The sequence below is a fragment of the Astyanax mexicanus genome, unplaced genomic scaffold, assembly GCF_023375975.1.
Source record: "Astyanax mexicanus isolate ESR-SI-001 unplaced genomic scaffold, AstMex3_surface scaffold_47, whole genome shotgun sequence".
Lineage (NCBI taxonomy): Eukaryota > Metazoa > Chordata > Actinopteri > Characiformes > Acestrorhamphidae > Astyanax > Astyanax mexicanus.
In genome coordinates this window covers 199001-205000 of record NW_026040057.1, presented here as the reverse complement: position 1 = coordinate 205000, position 6000 = coordinate 199001, and the positions used below count along the sequence as shown (strand labels likewise).

At 46.1% G+C, this 6000-nt stretch overlaps 21 non-coding genes and 2 pseudogenes across 21 annotated transcripts in view; all 23 read right to left on the bottom strand.

The window, feature by feature from the left end:
* LOC125797366 (5S ribosomal RNA) overlaps positions 1–17 on the bottom strand; it is a 119-nt gene extending 102 nt beyond the window's left edge. The window contains exon 1 of the ribosomal RNA XR_007436211.1: positions 1–17. This exon is cut by the window's left edge and continues 102 nt beyond it. This is a non-coding gene — a ribosomal RNA (5S ribosomal RNA).
* Positions 18–127: 110 nt separating this feature from the next.
* Positions 128–246, bottom strand: LOC125797455 (5S ribosomal RNA). The gene has a single exon (XR_007436300.1). It is a non-coding gene; the product is annotated as a 5S ribosomal RNA (ribosomal RNA).
* A 110-nt stretch (positions 247–356) lies between these two features.
* Positions 357–475, bottom strand: LOC125797344 (5S ribosomal RNA). The gene has a single exon (XR_007436189.1). It is a non-coding gene; the product is annotated as a 5S ribosomal RNA (ribosomal RNA).
* Positions 476–585: 110 nt separating this feature from the next.
* LOC125796851 (5S ribosomal RNA) lies at positions 586–704 on the bottom strand. Its single transcript, XR_007435757.1, has one exon. It is a non-coding gene; the product is annotated as a 5S ribosomal RNA (ribosomal RNA).
* Positions 705–918: 214 nt separating this feature from the next.
* Positions 919–1037, bottom strand: LOC125797480 (5S ribosomal RNA). Its single transcript, XR_007436325.1, has one exon. It is a non-coding gene; the product is annotated as a 5S ribosomal RNA (ribosomal RNA).
* A 110-nt stretch (positions 1038–1147) lies between these two features.
* LOC125797451 (5S ribosomal RNA) lies at positions 1148–1266 on the bottom strand. The gene has a single exon (XR_007436296.1). It is a non-coding gene; the product is annotated as a 5S ribosomal RNA (ribosomal RNA).
* A 110-nt stretch (positions 1267–1376) lies between these two features.
* On the bottom strand, positions 1377–1495 carry LOC125797291 (5S ribosomal RNA). The gene has a single exon (XR_007436136.1). It is a non-coding gene; the product is annotated as a 5S ribosomal RNA (ribosomal RNA).
* A 109-nt stretch (positions 1496–1604) lies between these two features.
* Positions 1605–1723, bottom strand: LOC125797479 (5S ribosomal RNA). Its single transcript, XR_007436324.1, has one exon. It is a non-coding gene; the product is annotated as a 5S ribosomal RNA (ribosomal RNA).
* Positions 1724–1833: 110 nt separating this feature from the next.
* On the bottom strand, positions 1834–1952 carry LOC125797515 (5S ribosomal RNA). The gene has a single exon (XR_007436360.1). It is a non-coding gene; the product is annotated as a 5S ribosomal RNA (ribosomal RNA).
* Positions 1953–2062: 110 nt separating this feature from the next.
* LOC125797290 (5S ribosomal RNA) lies at positions 2063–2181 on the bottom strand. Its single transcript, XR_007436135.1, has one exon. It is a non-coding gene; the product is annotated as a 5S ribosomal RNA (ribosomal RNA).
* Positions 2182–2291: 110 nt separating this feature from the next.
* LOC125796898 (5S ribosomal RNA) lies at positions 2292–2410 on the bottom strand. The gene has a single exon (XR_007435804.1). It is a non-coding gene; the product is annotated as a 5S ribosomal RNA (ribosomal RNA).
* A 110-nt stretch (positions 2411–2520) lies between these two features.
* Positions 2521–2639, bottom strand: LOC125797461 (5S ribosomal RNA). The gene has a single exon (XR_007436306.1). It is a non-coding gene; the product is annotated as a 5S ribosomal RNA (ribosomal RNA).
* A 110-nt stretch (positions 2640–2749) lies between these two features.
* On the bottom strand, positions 2750–2868 carry LOC125797037 (5S ribosomal RNA; annotated as a pseudogene).
* Positions 2869–2977: 109 nt separating this feature from the next.
* Positions 2978–3096, bottom strand: LOC125797445 (5S ribosomal RNA). The gene has a single exon (XR_007436290.1). It is a non-coding gene; the product is annotated as a 5S ribosomal RNA (ribosomal RNA).
* Positions 3097–3205: 109 nt separating this feature from the next.
* LOC125796862 (5S ribosomal RNA) lies at positions 3206–3324 on the bottom strand. Its single transcript, XR_007435768.1, has one exon. It is a non-coding gene; the product is annotated as a 5S ribosomal RNA (ribosomal RNA).
* A 109-nt stretch (positions 3325–3433) lies between these two features.
* On the bottom strand, positions 3434–3551 carry LOC125796854 (5S ribosomal RNA). Its single transcript, XR_007435760.1, has one exon. It is a non-coding gene; the product is annotated as a 5S ribosomal RNA (ribosomal RNA).
* A 110-nt stretch (positions 3552–3661) lies between these two features.
* LOC125796957 (5S ribosomal RNA) lies at positions 3662–3780 on the bottom strand (annotated as a pseudogene).
* Positions 3781–3891: 111 nt separating this feature from the next.
* On the bottom strand, positions 3892–4010 carry LOC125796941 (5S ribosomal RNA). The gene has a single exon (XR_007435847.1). It is a non-coding gene; the product is annotated as a 5S ribosomal RNA (ribosomal RNA).
* A 111-nt stretch (positions 4011–4121) lies between these two features.
* LOC125797361 (5S ribosomal RNA) lies at positions 4122–4240 on the bottom strand. Its single transcript, XR_007436206.1, has one exon. It is a non-coding gene; the product is annotated as a 5S ribosomal RNA (ribosomal RNA).
* Positions 4241–4349: 109 nt separating this feature from the next.
* On the bottom strand, positions 4350–4468 carry LOC125796912 (5S ribosomal RNA). Its single transcript, XR_007435818.1, has one exon. It is a non-coding gene; the product is annotated as a 5S ribosomal RNA (ribosomal RNA).
* Positions 4469–4578: 110 nt separating this feature from the next.
* Positions 4579–4697, bottom strand: LOC125796865 (5S ribosomal RNA). The gene has a single exon (XR_007435771.1). It is a non-coding gene; the product is annotated as a 5S ribosomal RNA (ribosomal RNA).
* Positions 4698–4807: 110 nt separating this feature from the next.
* Positions 4808–4926, bottom strand: LOC125797427 (5S ribosomal RNA). Its single transcript, XR_007436272.1, has one exon. It is a non-coding gene; the product is annotated as a 5S ribosomal RNA (ribosomal RNA).
* Positions 4927–5036: 110 nt separating this feature from the next.
* LOC125797440 (5S ribosomal RNA) lies at positions 5037–5155 on the bottom strand. Its single transcript, XR_007436285.1, has one exon. It is a non-coding gene; the product is annotated as a 5S ribosomal RNA (ribosomal RNA).
* Between the last annotated feature and the right edge of the window lie 845 nt (positions 5156–6000).

Here is a 6000-nt window from a genome sequence, read left to right as displayed (position 1 = left end):
GTAGTGTGACCGTAAGCGATTGCAAAACTGTCATCAAGACTACTTATGCGACTTCATCTATGTTGGGTTTCAGATAATACACTAGTAATGTATAACAAGACCATGGTCACAGAAGCAAGAGGGGAAAAGCTTACAGCACCTGGTATTCCCAGGTGGTCTTCCATCCAAGTACTAACCAGGGCAAACCCTGCTTAGCTTCCGAGATCAGACGAGATCGAGCGTTTTCAGGGTAGTATGACCGTAAGCGATTGCAGAACTCTCATCAAGACTACTTATGCGACTTCATCTATGTTGGGTTTCAGATAACAAACTAGTAATGTATAACAAGACCATGGTAATAGTAGCAAGAGGGGGAAAACTTACAGCACCTGGTATTCCCAGGTGGTCTCCCACCCAAGTACTAACCAGGCCAAACCCCGCTTAGCTTCCGAGATCAGACGAGATCGGGTGTTCTCAGGGTAGTGTGACCGTAAGCGATTGCTGACCTCTCATCAAGACTACTTATGTGACTTCATCTATGTTGGGTTTCAGACAATACACTAGTAATGTATAACAAGACCATGGTCACAGAAGCAAGAGGGGAAAAGCTTACAGCACCTGGTATTCCCAGGTGGTTTCCCATCCAAGCACTAACCAGGCCAAACCCTGCTTATCTTCCGAGATCAGACGAGATCGGGCGAACTCAGGGTAGTGTGACTGTAAGCCATTGCAGAGCTCTCATCAACACTACTTATGCAACTTAGGCAAACCCTGCTTAGCTTCCGAGATCAGACGAGATCGAGCGTTTTCAGGGTAGTATGACCGTAAGCGATTGCAGAACTCTCATCAAGACTATTTATGTGACTTCATCTATGTTGGGTTTCAGATAACACTCTAGTAACGTATAACAAGACCATGGTCATAAATCAAGAGGGGAAAAGCTTACAGCACCTGGTATTCCCAGGTGGTCTCCCATCCAAGTACTAACCAGGCCAAACCCCGCTCATCTTCCGAGATCAGACGAGATCGGGTGTTCTCAGGGTAGTGTGACCGTAAGCGATTGCTGACCTCTCATCAAGACTACTTATGTGACTTCATCTATGTTGGGTTTCAGACAATACACTAGTAATGTATAACAAGACCATGGTAATAGAAGCAAGAGGGGAAAAGCTTACAACACCTGGTATTCCCAGGTGGTCTCCCATCCAAGTACTAACCAGGCCAAACCCTGCTTAGCTTCCGAGATCAGACGAGATCGGGCGTTCTCAGGGTAGTGTGACCGTAAGTGATTGCTGACCTCTCATCAAGACTACTTATGCGACTTCATCTATGTTGGGCTTCAGACAATACAATAGTAATGTATAACAAGAACATGGTCACAGAAGCAAGAGGGGAAAAGCTTACAGCACCTGGTATTCCCAGGTGGTCTCCCATCCAAGTACTAACCAGGCCAAACCCTGCTTAGCTTCCGAGATCAGACGAGATCGGGCGTTCTCAGGGTAGTGTGACCATAAGCGATTTCAAAACTCTCATCAAGACTATTTATGTGACTTCATCTATGTTGGGTTTCAGATAACACTCTAGTAACGTATAACAAGACCATGGTCATAAATCAAGAGGGGAAAAGCTTACAGCACCTGGTATTCCCAGGTGGTCTCCCATCCAAGTACTAACCAGGCCAAACCCCGCTCATCTTCCGAGATCAGACGAGATCGGGTGTTCTCAGGGTAGTGTGACCGTAAGCGATTGCTGACCTCTCATCAAGACTACTTATGTGACTTCATCTATGTTGGGTTTCAGACAATACACTAGTAATGTATAACAAGACCATGGTAATAGAAGCAAGAGGGGAAAAGCTTACAACACCTGGTATTCCCAGGTGGTCTCCCATCCAAGTACTAACCAGGCCAAACCCTGCTTAGTTTCCGAGATCAGACGAGATCGGGCGTTCTCAGGGTAGTGTGACCGTAAGCGACTGCTGACCTCTCATCAAGACTACTTATGCGACTTCATCTATGTTGGGTTTCAGACAATACAATAGTAATGTATAACAAGACCATGGTCACAGAAGCAAGAGGGGAAAAGCTTACAGCACCTGGTATTCCCAGGTGGTCTCCCATCCAAGTACTAACCAGGCCAAACCCTGCTTAGCTTCCGAGATCAGACGAGATCGGGCGTTCTCAGGGTAGTGTGACCATAAGCGATTGCAAAACTCTCATCAAGACTATTTATGTGACTTCATCTATGTTGGGTTTCAGACAATACACTAGTACTGTATAACAAGACCATGGTAATAGAAGCAAGAGGGGAAAAGCTTACAACACCTGGTATTCCCAGGTGGTCTCCCATCCAAGTACTAACCAGGCCAAACCCTGCTTAGCTTCCAAGATCAGACGAGATCGGGCGTTCTCAGGGTAGTGTGACTGTATGCGATTGCAACACTATCATCAAGACTATTTATGCGACTTCATCTATGTTGGGTTTCAGAAAACACTCTAGTAACGTATAACAAGACCATGGTCACAGAAGCAAGAGGGGAAAAGCTTACAGCACCTGCTATTCCCAGGTGGTCTCCCATCCAAGTACTAACCAGGCCAAACCCTGCTTAGCTTCCGAGATCAGACGAGATCGGGCGTTCTCAGGGTAGTGTGACCATAAGCGATTGCAAAACTCTCATCAAGACTATTTATGTGACTTCATCTATGTTGGGTTCCGGATAACAAACTAGTAATGTATAAAAAGACCATGGTAATAGAAGCAAGAGGGGAAAAGCTTACAGCACCTTGTATTCCCAGATGGTCTCCCATCCAAGTACTAACCAGGGCAAACCCTGCTTAGCTTCCGAGATCAGACGAGATCCGACATTCTCAGGGTAGTGTGACTGTATGCGATTACAACACTCTCATCAAGACTATTTATGCGACTTCATCTATGTTGGGTTTCAAATAACACTCTAGTAACGTATAACAAGACCATGGTCATAAATCAAGAGGGGAAAAGCTTACAGCACCTGGTATTCCCAGGTGGTCTCCCATCCAAGTACTAACCAGACCAAACCCTGCTTAGCTTCCGAGATCAGACGAGATCGGGCGTTCTCAGGGTAGTGTGACCATAAGCGATTGCAAAACTCTCATCAAGAGTATTTATGTGACTTCATCTATGTTGGTTTTCAGATAACACTCTAGTAACGTATAACAAGACTATGGTCATAAATCAAGAGGGGAAAAGCTTACAGCACCTGGTATTCCCAGGTGGTCTCCCATCCAAGTACTAACCAGGCCAAACCCTGCTTAGCTTCCGAGATCAGACGAGATCTGGCGTTCTCAGGGTAGTGTGACTGTATGCAATTGCAACACTATCATCAAGACTATTTATGCGACTTCATCTATGTTGGGTTTCAGAAAACACTCTAGTAACGTATAACAAGACCATGGTCATAAATCAAGAGGGGAAAAGCTTACAGCACCTGGTATTCCCAGGTGGTCTCCCATCCAAGTACTAACAGGCCAAACCCTGCTTAGCTTCCGAGATCAGACGAGATCGGGCGTTCTCAGGGTAGTGTGACCGTAAGCGATTGCAAAACTCTCATCAAGACTACTTATGCGACGTCATCTATGTTGGGTTTTTGATTACACGGTAGTAATGTATATCAAGACCATGGTCATAGAAGCTAGAGGGGAAAAGCTTACAGCACCTGGTATTCCCAGGTGGTCTCCCATCCAAGTACTAACCAGACCAAACCCCGCTTAGCTTCCGAGATCAGATGAGATCGGGCGTTCTAAGGGTAGTGTGACTGTCACCGATTGCAGAACTGTCATCAAGACTACTTATGCGACTTCATCTATGTTTGGGTTTTTGATTACACACTAGTAATGTATAACAAGACCATGGTCATAAATCAAGAGGGGAAAAAGCTTACAGCACCTCGTATTCCCAGGTGGTCTCCCATCCAAGTACTAACCAGGCCAAACCCTGCTTAGATTCCGAGATCAGACGAGATCGGGCGTTCTCAGGGAAGTGTGACCGTAAGCGAATGCAAAACTCTCATCAAGACTACTTATGCGACTTCATCTATGTTTGGGTTTTTGATTACACACTAGTAATGTTTAACAAGACCATGGTCACAGAAGCAAGAGGGGAAAAGCTTACAGCACCTGGTATTTCCAGGTGGTCTCCCATCCAAGTACTAACCAGGCCAAACCCTGCTTAGCTTTCGAGATCAGACGAGATCGAGCGTTCTCAGGGTAGTATGACCGTAAGCGATTGCAGAACTCTCATCAAGACTATTTATGCGACTTCATCTATGTTGGGTTTCAGATAACACTCTAGTAACGTATAACAAGACCATGGTCATAAATCAAGAGGGGAAAAGCTTACAGTACCTGGTATTCCCAGGTGGTCTTCCATCCAAGTACGAACCAGGCCAAACCCTGCTTAGCTTCCAAGATCAGACGAGATCGGGCGTTCTCAGGGTAGTGTGACCGTAAGCGATTGCTGACCTCTCATCAAGACTACTTATGCGACTTCATCTATGTTGGGTTTCAGACAATACACTAGTAATGTATAACAAAACCATGGTCACAGAAGCAAGAGGGGAAAAGCTTACAGCACCTGGTATTCCCAGGTGGTCTCCCATCCAAGTACTAACCAGACCAAACCCCGCTTAGCTTCCAAGATCAGACGAGATCGGGCGTTCTCAGGGTAGTGTGACCGTAAGCGATTGCAGAGCTCTCATCAAGACTACTTATGTGGCTTCATCTATGTTGGGTTTCAGATAATACACTAGTAATGTATAACAGGACCATGGTCACAGAAGCAAGAGGGGAAAAGCTTACAGCACCTGGTATTCCCAGGTGGTCTCCCATCCAAGTACTAACCAGGCCAAACCCTGCTTAGCTTCCGAGATCAGACGAGATCGGGCGTTCTTAGGGTAGTGTGACTGTAAGCGATTGCAGAACTATTATCAAGACTACTTATGCGACTTCATCTATGTTGGGTTTCAGATGACACACTAGTAACGTATAACATGACCATGGTCATAGAAGCAAGAGGGGAAAAGCTTACAGCAGCTGGTATTCCCATGTGGTCTCCCATCCAAGTACTAACCAGGCCAAACCCTGCTTAGCTTCCGAGATCAGACGAGATCGGGCGTTCTCAGGGTTGTGTGACCGTAAGCGATTACAGAAATCTCATCAAGACTACTTATGCGACTTCATCTATGTTGGGTTTCAGATGACACACTAGTAACGTATAACAAGACCATAGTCATAGAAGCAAGAGGGGAAAAGCTTACAGCACCTGGTATTCCCAGGTGGTCTCCCATCCAAGTACTAGGGTTAGGGTTAGGGTTAGGGAATTTCCATTGGAACACTGATGAAAGTGCAAGGCTGAAAATTGAAATAAATAAATCTGGCAAAGTTGCACATTTTTCGGCTTGCATTTTCATTTTTGTGCCCACCTGTGGCCCACCCAAGTCTGTGAAAGTTAACCCCATAAATGCGCTGATTGGAAGGGGTGATATTGTACTCGGGGTTCGATCCCCCGCGGCTGAGTTAAGCCTTTCCAGGGAACCATGCAGATGTGATGTACCGCTGCACTACTTCTTGGCTTTGGAGTTATGGTAGCCCTGAGCCGGCCTTGTGGTGTGGTTGAGCTTGGTCAACCAGTGGTAGCTGTGGAAAATTGGAAAATTAAAGTCCAACTTGTTCTAATAGTGGTGGATGCGAAAAGTTGGAAAAAATGTCTAAGTCCCACTCGGTCTACCAGTGGTAGGTCGGAAAAGTGTGAAAAAATGTCTAAGTCCTCACTTTTGGTCTACCATTTCACGATATTTCTAGTGAGGGTTGCAAACTCCAGGATTTCGAACCCCCTTCGGCCGACTCTCTTATCCGACGAAGGTGCACCTCTGTCGGCCTCGGAGCGGGTCCGCCCGTGCTCTGGAGGATTTTTCGTCGGGGGGATTTCCAAAGGGGTGCCGTCGGGCTAATGAGGAGAGTGGCAATGACTAGGGGTCCAAGCACC